At 46.2% G+C, this 13084-nt stretch overlaps 1 protein-coding gene across 8 annotated transcripts in view; it reads right to left on the reverse strand.

Annotated features, from left to right (window-relative positions):
• MVB12B (multivesicular body subunit 12B) overlaps positions 1-13084 on the reverse strand; it is a 65389-nt gene that overhangs the window by 31504 nt on the left and 20801 nt on the right. The window lies entirely within an intron of this gene.

The raw sequence follows: 13084 nt of genomic DNA on the forward strand, positions 1-13084 counted from the left end.
GAAGTGAAGCTGGAACTATTCTCAGTGGCTCAGAGCTTACCTAAGAGGAAAGCTTACTTGCACGTGCCAAGCCTGGACACAGGCTAGAAGACAAGGTGGGTGACCTTCCCAGGAACACAAGGTGTGGGAAGGAGGGATGCATGCAGCAACCACTAAGCCCCGCTCTTCTCTGGTCTTAAGGCTGGAGCTACTAAAGCCTGAAGCTGTTCTCCATGGAAGGTGGGCCAACCACCCTTTGAACAGGGGGGGAAAAAAAAGCAGTGCTCACTCCCCACCCAGGAGGACACAGCTCAAAGTTGCCTGGACATGGCAGCTCTGGGCTTAGGACAGCATGAGCAGGGCTGCTCACCACGCAGTCATGGCTCTGCCTCTGCTATCACACTGCCTGTCCAACCACCCAGCCATGAAGCTCCACTGATAAGTCTGCCACAAAAAAAAGACTTTTTTGCTAGTAATGATAATGGATAGCCCACAGATTTCTATGCTTTGATGAGAAACTCAGGCTTTTCCCTTTTAATTCAAATCTGTATTTCTCTGATGCTGATCCCAGGCCTGTGTGAATGTTTACAAAATGTTATCATTAATCTTGTGGACCACATTGCCACACCCCATGAAGAAGCTCCATCTCCATAGGGAGGCTTAGTGCAGCATGAGGGCAAAGCAGCAGCTACCATTTCACAGACTGAGAGCTACTAAACCTGGCCAGAGCCTTGGCAGCACCCTCATGCCAGGAAAACAAGGCAGCCTTTGTGTACCCTCCCAAACACCCTGGCCTGTGAGAAAGGGCTCTGTGTCCTCTCCAGCACAGCATCGAATCCACAGTCTTAGCCAGCAGGTTCTATCTATCCAGCAAATCATCTGGAAATTATCTGCCTTTAAAAACAGGACACATTTTGTGGAGGACTATGTATTTTTAGCCCTTCATGCAGCTGATGGTGAACACCATTGATAAAAATAAGCAAACTCAAACTGATGCTTGCTTTTTCTCGTGCTTCCCAAAGCTATTTCTAACTGAAAAAAGGTGGTGTGAAAACATTTTTGAATTTGGCTAACAGTTAGCTGTTTGAAACACAATCCATATGAGACTCTGTGAGCAGAGGCAGGTTTGTTATGAACACACTTGAAAACAGAAGACCACTGCCTGTAGGCATTACAGGCTTTTCATTTGTTTTTTAATAGCAGTATCCAAAAATACTTTTGAGGCACTGAAAGAACTAACAGGAAGACTTTTGAATTTCTCTTGTTAGTACAAGGGACCACTTTCTTCATCCCAAATGAAGCTGCAAGAATTGTTTGGGAAGTAACCAAAGCAGATCCAGTTAAAGGCCCATTTCTGAGCAGAGTATTTTAAGTTTCATCCAGTTTCTGCTGTAGGAGAGGCTGACCCTTGTTGCTCTGGCCAGTCCTCGTCCATGACCTGGCACCAAGCTGGCCAGGCCACCGCAGGCTGTGAGGGAGGTGACAAGCATCCACTCAGCCAGAGGACAACAGGGACAGTCCCACGGCCAGCGTCTGTGCAAGCACCACAATGGAGCTGTCAGCCCCTCAAATGCACACAGCAGCCTTCTAGTAAAGCTCCAAACCCTTAGTTTGCAAAAGACTTTCTGAACCAAGACCCCAGTTGCTACTAGCATGCTGCAAGCACTTCACAAGTGCCAGATGCTTAAGTAGTGCACACGTTCCGTGCATGGAATGAGAATGAATCACTCACCAGCCAAGGGACCCTTGCTACACACCCACATGCCCAGAGCTCACTGTCCAGCTCCCCAGAGCAGTCCAAAGACACAGAAGTGCTCCCTTGGGGCAAGGGGAGCTGCACAGGTTATGTGTGGGGTGCACACCTCAGCGGGCAGGTTCTCCTGACACCACTGCTGGGCTTGAAAATGCCAGTTCAGATGCTGCTGACACCAGCCTGACACAACCGGGGTGGAGAGAGCCTGGATGTCAGCTGCTATGTGTGGTTTGGAAACAACAGCCTGTGTGTCTGTTCCCCCCTTCCATGGCCACTGCCCATTTCTGAAACAAGTGGCATTTCATCACTCCAACTGTGCAGTAGTGAGGAGAACCAGGTCTCTCCAAGAAGAATATCACAGAATCACCAACGTTGGAAGAGACCTCAAAGATCATCAAATCCAACCTGTCACCACATACCTTATGACTAAACCATGGCACCAAGCACCACATCCAATCCCCTCTTGAGCACCTCCAGGGATGGTGACTCCACCACCTCCCTGGGCAGCCCATTCCAGTGGCTAACGACTCTCTCAGTGAAGAACTTTCTCCTCACCTCGAGCCTAAACTTCCCCTGGCGCAGCTTGAGACTGTGTCTTCTTGTTCTGATGCTGGTTGCTTGGGAGAAGAGACCACCCCCCTCCTGGCTACAACCTCCCTTCAGGTAGTTGTAGACAGCAATAAGGTCTCTGAGCCTCCTCTTCTCCAGGCTAAACAATCCCAGGTCCCTCAGCCTCTCCTTGTAGGGCTTGTGCTCGAGGCCTCTCACCAGCCTCGTTGCCTTAGCTGCAAGACCACAAGACGGAGGGCAGTGACTGCTAGCTGGAGATCAGTTCACTCCTTCCCCTACTCTAACAGTATGACATGGGGGGGGGGACACACCAACAAAAAAACCCAGGAAACAAAGTCTAATTTATTTTAAATTAATGCAAACTTCAGCCAGGATCTATATAACTTACACCTACCAAGTTGATTGCATAATGCATTTTCCTTATGTGTCGTGAAAGCCAAATCATTTTGCGTTGTAGAAGACCAAAAGGAAAAAAAAAGAGAAAGAAAGAAAAAAGCTTCCATTGAAAGCAAGAAAATCCCAATTACAAAGTCCCCAAGTTCCTAAACACATATCGTGGAAGTATGTGCAGCTCTGTGGCATATGGCAAATCAATTACTAGTTTAAATTTTAAAACAAAAACACGGTAAATGTGTTGCAGAAATAATCAAGAACAACGGTTTGGTTTAGATTACAGCGGCCACTAGAGTTTTGAATACAATTAATCATCATTCCAGGCAATGGGAAGCCATATTGACACTTATTCCTAATTTGAATATTTAATTAGGGTGAAGTTCTTCATCAAATTATCACAGAACTGGGAGGAAAGCCTAAAAGATTTAAACAATTACAACTTTAACCCTTCACCAACTGCTCACCTGTGAGCACAAGGAATCTTTTCCCTGTTCTGCAAGGCAAGAAGAACCTGCTGAGGCAACACAGACAGTCAGCATTTAAAAGACATCACAAATACCCTGGAAAGGTACACGGACGTTTGGCATCCCGCAGGGCTCCTTCGAGATGCCAGACTGACACTTCTGACTGCCTACGCTCCTCGACCTTTATCAGAGCAAAGCTTTCAGGCCAGATCTCCATTTCAGCATCAAGTGTGGTTCCTCCCAGGGCTTTTGTGGTTTCTCTTTGTTGGTTTTGGCTTTTGTTTGTTTATTTGTTTGCTTCTTTTCAATCTGAAGAGCCTGCCCAGAATCACTCACCAAGGGACACCGAAGCACAGCCAGCCAGCACTGCCTGCCCTGAACAGGAGGTTTTCCAGCCCTGCACTGGGAGCTCACTGGACAGGAATCTCAGCGCTGCTCCAGACCCACCACACCTCCTGCCACACCACGGCCACCCTCCCTTCTGGCACAGCTCTGCCTCAGACCGCTCAAACACCCCTTTATGTGCTGTACTAATCCATATAAGAAAAATCTCTTTTAATGAGGAGTGATATAGTTATGAACTCTCTAGAGCCATAATTAGAGCAAACTAATTGAAGTTGTGTTTTGACACACTTTCCAAATTCACGGGTACTGCATGACATATTCACAACACTACTGCTGCACAGCCATGGTGACAGCAAAATCATTAGGCTAATAACGCTTATTTGCATTCTTATCATGCCAGCAGCACACCGTTAAATACTGCCTCAACCAGTGCTCCTTTACTCTCAAAGTTTCCACTGAAAGATATTAACAGCAATTATTAGTATTTTAGTGGAATCTCGAACGTTAAGGAATGGCAACTCGCATTAACTATCCCCATGCCAATTACTTTCCTTTGGAACTGTCACCAAAAAGCAAGTTTTCTTCCTTCCCATCAAACGAAAGCAATGAAGTGGATTTTGTGCTGCTGGGGTGGGTAGAGAGGCTGAGCCCGTGGAGGCCAACCATCAGCGCTCCAGCTTGCTCTCTCCAACCCCAAAGTCCAAACCACACTGTTCCAGCATGGGTTAAATACAAAAAAAATTATGTTTCCCCAGCAGACAATAATTTCCAGGCAATTTAGGATGAAACAACTGCAGCAGTGCAGTTCAGGATGGGGTAGGTTTAATTACTCTCTTCACTTCAGGTTCTGTCTTAGTTATTAAATCTAGAGAACAAGTCTACGAGACAGCAACAGAAGCAGTAGTGATGAGAGATCCTTCACATGCAAGCAAAGGCAGTCTGAGGTCTGTGTGCATTATGGTCACTTCTTGAATAGTTCTGGTGAGAAACTCCCATAAAACAGGCCCCAGAATGCCCAACACTTCCAAATCAGTTATTAATAACTGTCTGCAGGAAGGCAATGAACTGCTTTTGAAGTTAGGGAGCAAGTACTCTTAAGAAGTATCAGAGGGTCACAAGGGGAAATGCCAGATACCAAAGGATGCTTCAAAATTCATAGAAAAATATCAACAATGCACAGCAAAAGGACAACATTAAGCTCTTGCTTTCCAACTGGACAGATGAGCATGGGAGAGAGATCAAGCAACACTTCTAAGAACTGCCCCACATTATCAGATATTACAAACCACACCTCATGCTGCAGACTGGAATTGTCCTGTGCTTTGCTGCACCACTGTCATGACTGCAACTTATTTCAAACAAAGAGTGCTGCAAAAACTGCAGTCTCATAGGAATACCTTCAAACAAAAAGAATCCCATCTTCCACTATCAAAGGCTTATGCAAAGATCACGTCTCATGGAAAACTGAGGACAGAACAGTTAATTCCAAGCTGTAGAAAGCTGCAAACACACCTACAAGAAGTCAGTGTCAGGCTGCAGCTCTCAGGAAATGTAACTTGAAAGCTTGCCTGTGGAGGGAGAAAGCCCATTTTGGAGAAACGAGCTGCTGGAGTTTCACTAACAGACATCAGAGGACCCCTCAGCAACTACTCGCCCTACCAAAATGCATTTTCCAAACTGCAGCTAACAAACACCACCAGAGCAGATATCTGGGGCTCCAGTGGTGTCCAGAATCCCATCTACAGTATTTATTCACAGTCCTTAACTTTTACTGTGTGATGCCAGAACACCTACCTCATACTCCAAAGCACTGCAATGAAAAACAAAACTGTGAGGCAAGAATCACCTCGGGTAATGGACTTCATTCCAGACAATCTATTCTAATAGTGTAAACCAAATATTTAAATACTTTCTAGAACCTTCCTGACCCTTTCCCTAAAACAAGCAACATATGGGCTTGCAAGCATTTCATCTCATTCCAAGCTACTAAAATATCCTGTTTCCCCCCAAATCAATGAGAGCTGGTGGTGCCAGATTCGGATTTTATAAAAGCCCAAATGCACAAGAGAATGAAAGAGGGAGTGAGTGACTCTTTCCACTTTTAGATTTACCAGTTTAATTTTCCCAGCTGTAGGAAGGGAAGAAGGCCTGCCTGCAGCACATGTACTCAAATGCACTACATGCAGCTTGCCTCCGTGCATCCCCTCCCAAAATGACCATGCCTCAGAGGTGGGGAAAGTGATGCTGCGCTGTTCTGTCAAAGCTGAAGCAATCACCAGCTGAATGGAACAAACCCCGATGATGCTAACAAGGGAGCATGATCTACTGCAGAGCAGCAACCCAAAATGTAAGGCTTAATGCAGAACGAAGCTCCTGCAGCTTCCTCTATACAGGGATTAATTTAGATCAGAGGACTTCGGTAACCAGGATAGAACAGCTGCCAAACAACAGAAAAAAACCCCAACAAGTTTAATTTACACTGCTTGAAAGTCTGAGCTGTAGCCCATTAAATTGTTATAGGCAGAGGACTGCATCAAAGAACGAAGGCCTCATACTGTAAGCATGAAGTGCTTATGAAGTGGTTGTCTGAGATGAGCAGCGCGGCGTCTCAGGAGGCTGCAGCGGGAAGAGCACAGCTTTCCACATCCTTCACCAGCTACTCTCCAGAGTCAGGAGTTTTCAGATAATGAAGCAGTAGGGAAAAATTGCCAAACAGCAGAAATACTACAAAAAGATAAATTACACATGGTGTAAGCTTCCTCGGTTAGGATTTTAAATTCTGTCAAATTAATCAGCACCACAAAGCCCAGGCTCTCACAGAGCTGATGAGAAGCATCTCGGAAGCGAGTCCCGCGCCGGGGGGCAAGGGTGGGTCCTGCCCAACCCCCCAGCACCGGGGTGCTGCTGGCATGGCACAGCCCAGGCCGCGGGGAGCAGCGACACCTCCCCGGCAGAACCTGCTAAACAAATATTCCACATAAAGACTCATTTGGGAAGAGCACATTGTCAGCACTTTGCCAGTAATAAATAATGACAGTCCAAACACTTTACTAAAAGCAATAAACTCAAGAAGTGTTTTGGAAAATGGTGAAAGTGATTGATTTAAAGAAGGAAATATCTGAACACAACCACATGCACTTCAGGGTGAAAGCACAGATTACAAATCAACAGTGGCAGAGATCATATTAAATAGCAGACAACAGTGAAGTTTTAGGGAAAAAATGTTCGATTCCCCCCCAAGGGCTTATTTAACAACTGAGTACAGGGCTTCTTTGAATGAATACCTACGGTTTGTACTTAATGACCCCATGCTATACCCCAAAGAAAACAGGCCTCCAGGAATATTACTATACCAGCAACAGGGCTCTATAAAGAAAAATGACCCTACAGAGACGGAAGCCTCTTCACTTAGAGCACTCCCCAAATTTTAATGGATCCTCAAAATCGGCTAAATCAATCAGCCTTCTTCTAACTACAGTTAATGTCCCTCTCTCTCTCTCAGCCTCAACAAGGGATTCTTGTGCCTGGAAACCACTCACACTGTTTAAACATTTTTTCCTAATCATCATTTTCTACCACTGAGGCACACTGGACTGTGACCAATTTTTGCACGTCTTCATCCAGCTGAGCTGGATGCGAGCCATACGGTCAATGCAGTTTCATAACAAATTCCTTATGGGAAACAGACTCTGGATAAATGTATGCCAGCACCCCTTACCCACTCAAGCCAACCATCATGTTCAGATCTGCATGGTGTGCACACATCGCAGGCATTTCATCTTTAAATTCTGCTTCTTGCCATACCCACTGGAAAGGATCTATGGAAACACTTCCTTCAAGCTCCGACTTACTGTTTACATCTCCCTGGGTATTTCATCCATAGCTACTGTGATGTGAACCCATCCCTTGCACCATCCTTGGCCTCTCATAGTGTGTGCAGTTTAGAAACTGGGAATATTGTGCTGTACTTCATGATACAAGTGATTTGAGCATTCAAGCCAAAGAGTATGTTTTGTTAGTTGTAAAGGAGAAACGTTGTTGAGGAAATAGAGCAGCAAACGCAACTCTGTCAAGAAGAAAGCATTGTGTATAAAGGCTCAGACTGTCAGAGATCTACTGGAAACATTTCTCAGTGCAGTTTCCAGTCAGATCAGAAAGATCCATCCCAAAATACTCTTAATGTGGTAACACTTGACTCAGATGAGGGACTCTGAGGCAGATCCCCCTGACTCTGTGAAAGCACCCTGGCCATCAGGATAGCAGTGGTATCTGCCACTGCTCCACGACAGCTTTCTGAAGCTTTGGCTTTTTTCCACACCAGAACAGAAAAGCAATGAAACCCTGGAACCTTTTCTTCTACAGATTGTCCATAAAATCTATTTTAAACATCTTAAAGGAAAAAAAAAAAAAAAAAGTTATTTCAAAATAGTATCATTAGTTAAAAACCAGGGAAGTAAAAGGCTTCCCCTTCCCTTCACTGAACCCACTGCACAGAGCAAGACTGGCTCACAGTCAGAGCAAGCTCAGGTCTCCACCATGCATGCTCTTGGTGCTGCTTTATTAGCTGCCACCTATTGCACATCATCAGCCTCCAGCAGAAAGCCACACACTGATCACTTCCCAAGCTTACATGACAAAGTTCAAACACTATTAATAAATCAATTTGAAAAATCAGAGTTCTCTGCCCAGAAAGGAAATTCTTACATTCCTTAACATGAAGCTCTGCTGGGAGCAGAGGAACAGGAGCAAATCATTTCCCTTTTCCAAGGAGGGACAGCATAGCTATTTAAAAAGTAATTGGAAGCACAGAAGGAAAATTTACACATCCTGTTCTTATTTCTGGAGCTTAAATAGGGCAATTGTTATCTTCTTATCAAAACTAGAGCAGCACTTCCCTGGTGCAATACTCCTGCCAGATCAGGATTTCAAGACCCAAGCACTTGGTAGCACAGACCGACTATACCCAGAGCATGGAGAGCAGAGAGGGACAGCTGCCAGCCTCTGCAGACCTGCAGCTGCCAGGGTGTAAGCTGCAGCACAAGTGAGCTGGTTCTGTGGTTATTAGCCACACAGATCAGGCAGGAGGTACAAGCACAGCTCATGTATGCTGAGGCCCTTGCTCTACCACAGTGCAGAGCCCCTCTCTGCCCAAGCCTGGATCTCATGGAAGATACAGGCAGCAGGGAGAGCGCTCATACTGCTCTACTCCCCAGCATTGCTCCTGAGCTGGGGCAGAGCCACCTCTTTGGGACAGCCTGCTATGGGACCCTGAGCCATGCTGGAGATGCTGCAGGGGCTGGTACCCTACCTGCAGCCCCTTCAGCCAGGCGGTGCAAAGCACCCACTGGCTGTCCCAGCTGGGCTCCAGCAGTGTGGACACTTGCCTGCTTGAAGAAGGCATTTCCTACTGCCCAGCTGGACACAAACTCCCTGAGCCTCGAGAGGCTTTGCCTGGCTCCCCCTGATCATGGCAGGCTGCCATGCTCCAGCTTACACTACATTACTGCCCATGACCTCTCAGACCAGCCCAGCTGCTTTGCCTTGCTAACCAGGAGCAAACTGTGCCCTTTCTATCCAGCTGGTTTGTGCTCTGTGGGCAGCTGCACGGCACCAGCAGCACATCACTAGGAAAACAGCCACCCCTCTCCCAATCGTCTTTCTCTGGCTCTGAAAACTGATCTCTCCTTCTGCTGGTGCCCACAACAGCTCATGTCTGGCTGCACCAGGAGCCCCACATGCCAGAAACCCAACAGAGCCACTTGTCATTCCCCACTGCCATCCCACCACAACGGCAGCTCCTTCCTGAGCTGCAGTGCTCCAGGGCCACTGGCCTCTCCTGGCCAGGCCAGACGTCCTGCTAGCCCTGCCACCTTCTCCTGGTCACCAGGCACACTTGGAAAGTGAAGCACTCAGGGCTGACACTTTTTTGCTCACCCATGTGCCTTTCTGGTCAGTCCAGAGCACAAGCTGACTTGTAGCTCAGTCTCACAGATGGCAGGAGCTTGGGCTTCTCAATTAAAGCAGCCATGGAGATGTGCCACAGACATCCCAGGAAGGCAGCCAGAGGAGTTCTACTCTTCTGAACCTGAAGACTGAGCGCCCAGCCACACTAAGGCATGATAGGAATATAAGTGGATTGCAGCAAGATCTTCCTTCTCTCTAGTAAGCCATTAACCTTTCAGATGACAGCCTTGCAAACTAAATGACTGAACAATTCCCAGGGTCAGCACGAATCTACATTTTCAAAACCTGACATCAACAAGTAAAAGTTGTGACTGAATCCTGGTTTCTCCAAAAGGAAGATTAAACGCCTGTGACACATCAGCTGCAATCAGAGTGCTCCATTTCCCAAAGTATCCGTCACAGATTGATAACATCCACGCAAAAAGTTAAGTGCAATTATGTCTGTCACTGTAAAACACACTTCAGCAGCACTGACTGACATCTTGCTCACAGCTGACAAATTGTGAGAGGGCTGTTTGAATGACAGTGGCAGAGACTCCTGCAGCACCTCTGAAAGGGATGCAAAACACACTCCCAAACCACAGGAGCCACACGGGCTCACGAAGCACAGTGGCTGTGACTGGAGCCATCACGTAGACAGCCATAAGGTAGGATGGTTCAAGGTTGGCCCTGCATGCATTCAGAGGTCAGGGACTTGCTCCCAAGAGGCTGAAACTGGACTGAAAGAGAATGTCACACATGACTCCTACTCTAGTCTGCTCCAACAGAGCCTGATGCACCGAGGGGCTAAACCCCAGGACACTTCTCAAATGCTTGTGACCTGTACCTGATTCCAAGTCTCAGCCCATGCACTGGCAATCACTCATCCACAAGCTGGATGAAGCAGAAGTGCAAAGAGCAGATGAGTTACCTGCTACCATCTCCTTTTGGGAAGGATTCCCTTCTTGTTCCCCAAAGTGATGTCTGGAGAGTGCAGGCCCTGAACACTGAGCAGAGCTACTGAGGAAAGTTACACTGAACTCCCACTGGTGACTCAAGTCAACAAAAAGAGTTCTTTAGTAGCAGCCTTCTAGGATGGGAAACTGCAAGTGCATTTCTCCAGGCTGCCATTAGTGCCAAGAAGCTGTCGCAGAATTCAGAGAGAAAAGACAGTAAAGCGGCTTGATGCCTTGCACAATGGCACAGTTGTGCTCCACAGTGCTGCGTGCCACCCTCACTGGGAGGTGCAGGGCTGCCTTAGAGACCATTAAGCCAGATGCCTGCAGTAGGAAACACCAAGAAGAAGAAATGGCTGAAAAATAACATATGCAGTCCAGCACGAATGTCAAACAAAGCCTCCCCTTGTGCAGTTCTGACTGCGAGCTGTAACCCTGCGACATGAGCGGCAGAAGCAGCAACGCTGACGTGGAACAAGCTGTGGAGGTCAAACCTCTGACACATGACAGAACTCTGATGTGCTGCCATCCACTGCCAGCAGTAACTTACATCATGGATCAGAGAAGGAAACATGGCTTGTGCAGAAACAAACTTCTCCCACGGTAATAAGAACTTTTGCTTAGGAAGGTTTTGCCTTGCAGAAGCTCACTGGTGTGTTTTACTGCTCTAGTTCACATCCAGTGCTAACAATTGTTCTGAAGCACCCAAGCACACCCTCTTGATGTAGGGTTATTTCCTAATACTAGACAGCAATGGAAAAGAATAGCTCAAATATCGGGCCAGCCTAATGGCAGAATCTCCACAGTGCTCTCTGTTCAGCTCACTGATTTTCATCAGGCACTCACGGCACACAACTCACTGCTGCTCCTTTCAGGATACACCAACATGGAACAGAGCAGCAAACTGGCTACCAGGGTAATCTCATCTCTCTATGGTGATGTAAAAATAAGAGGTTACTTGTGACTACAATCTTCCACAAACATTATGTGTTGAATAACTTGGGTTGCTGACAAAGTATCAGAAAAAAGGCTTTCAAGTAATATGTGTTCCCTGTAATAATGAAATATTTGCAGAGTGCACCTTTATATACATTTCTATTTCTTAAAGAATATATTGGATAATAAATAATCAGAGGGGAGGAAAAAAAAGACATGAAAGATGCTTTGAATGATCAGGCTGGTGGTGTAAAAGTTACCTGTAAATCACACATAGGGCATGAGAGTGGAGCTGGCTACAGACAGGTGGTTTTTACTAGGAGGCATTAATGTAACATTCAATTATTCTACTGCATACTGGCTGTTTTAACTCAGCCAAATTAGAATACATTTTATATTGACTATTTTGACATTTGCTTTATTTGGCAAGTAAAACAAAACTGATCCAATTTCCTTGCAGCCATTGTAAACCATAAACTGTACAACAAGAGGTTATAAAATATATAAGCCTTGTAAACACTTCTTTCTCAGACTGTCACTGATGCTCGGAGCTCTAATTTTGGCCCCGTTCCCAATGGCTCTGAGGCTGCTCTGCAGCCTTCCCTGCTCAGCCATAAAGTGACCCTTCCACACTTAGTGATTAAGGGCCCTCATTGACATTCTCTTGCTATGATAATTTTTTCTCTTTATTGTGGAAATCTGCCCAGGCAGGAATTTCTTGCAGACAGAAAATGAAGATCTGTGCTCTAAAAATCAAGACATCGTTTTCTCTGATCTTGCACGGCCTGTGCTAGCATGTAGCTTATGTCCAGTGGAGCTTCAAAACAACGTACCAGCTCCCAGTGGGACAGGCTGAAATCTCCAGAAGATTGCTGGCTTTTCATCTCTTTTGCCTCCATCTCTGTTTGAGAAGCAAGACAGCGTCTCTGCCTGCAGTGCACCTGACAGCACAGAAAGGCAAGCAGTGTGCCATGGCATGGCAAGCAACCCAGCAAAATTCTCAGGGAAAGAAATGCCCAAACGCTTTGGAGACCTCAAAGAGCCACTGCAAGACAGTAGATTTAAGTCTGGGTCACGGATGAAGGCTCCAATGTACACACTTGCCTTAAAAAGATACACAACAGCTTCTTCAGGAACAGTTTACAGCAGTTTAAAAGCATCACTCTCTGATGTGATCTGTAAACTAAGACTCTAAAGGACAAGAGTATTTTCCACCCATATGATACAATGACCTTTGCATACAAACTGATCCCCCTGGAATTCCCCTCTGCTCTCTCCTTTGAAATTTGAGCTCTCAACAGTTATTGTAATACTGTAAATGTATCTGCAGTATGCCAAGTGCCTAGTGCAGAGAGATGTGTTCGCTTAATTAAGCAAAACCCCAAAGGGATGTGTATTGAACGTGCTTCCCCTAGCTAGAGCCTGGCCCAGAGCTCAGTCAATGAGTATCATCAGTAGGAATCCATCTCACTCTGGAAGCTGTGCTTCCATAGCAAGTGCTAGTAGCTTCAAGTGCTCAGTTCAACCTCTCTCTGTGTTGGTTTGTTGCTTAACACCTCCAGTTTTGTCCAGAGACCTCCAGTAAGCTGTTAATACCAGGACTACTATTTATGTAAGTACAGACACAGGTGCATGTATTTATGCACACACATAAATATGGTCTGTTACACAGGAAAAACAGCATGGACAGACATTGTGCCAGTGTTGGCCCAGGAGTGCTGCTTCTGTCAAGTTGCTGCAGAACG

Source organism: Melanerpes formicivorus, unplaced genomic scaffold, assembly GCF_026170545.1.
Source record: "Melanerpes formicivorus ecotype bairdi unplaced genomic scaffold, bMelFor1.0.p_v2 SCAF_33, whole genome shotgun sequence".
Classification (NCBI taxonomy): domain Eukaryota; kingdom Metazoa; phylum Chordata; class Aves; order Piciformes; family Picidae; genus Melanerpes; species Melanerpes formicivorus.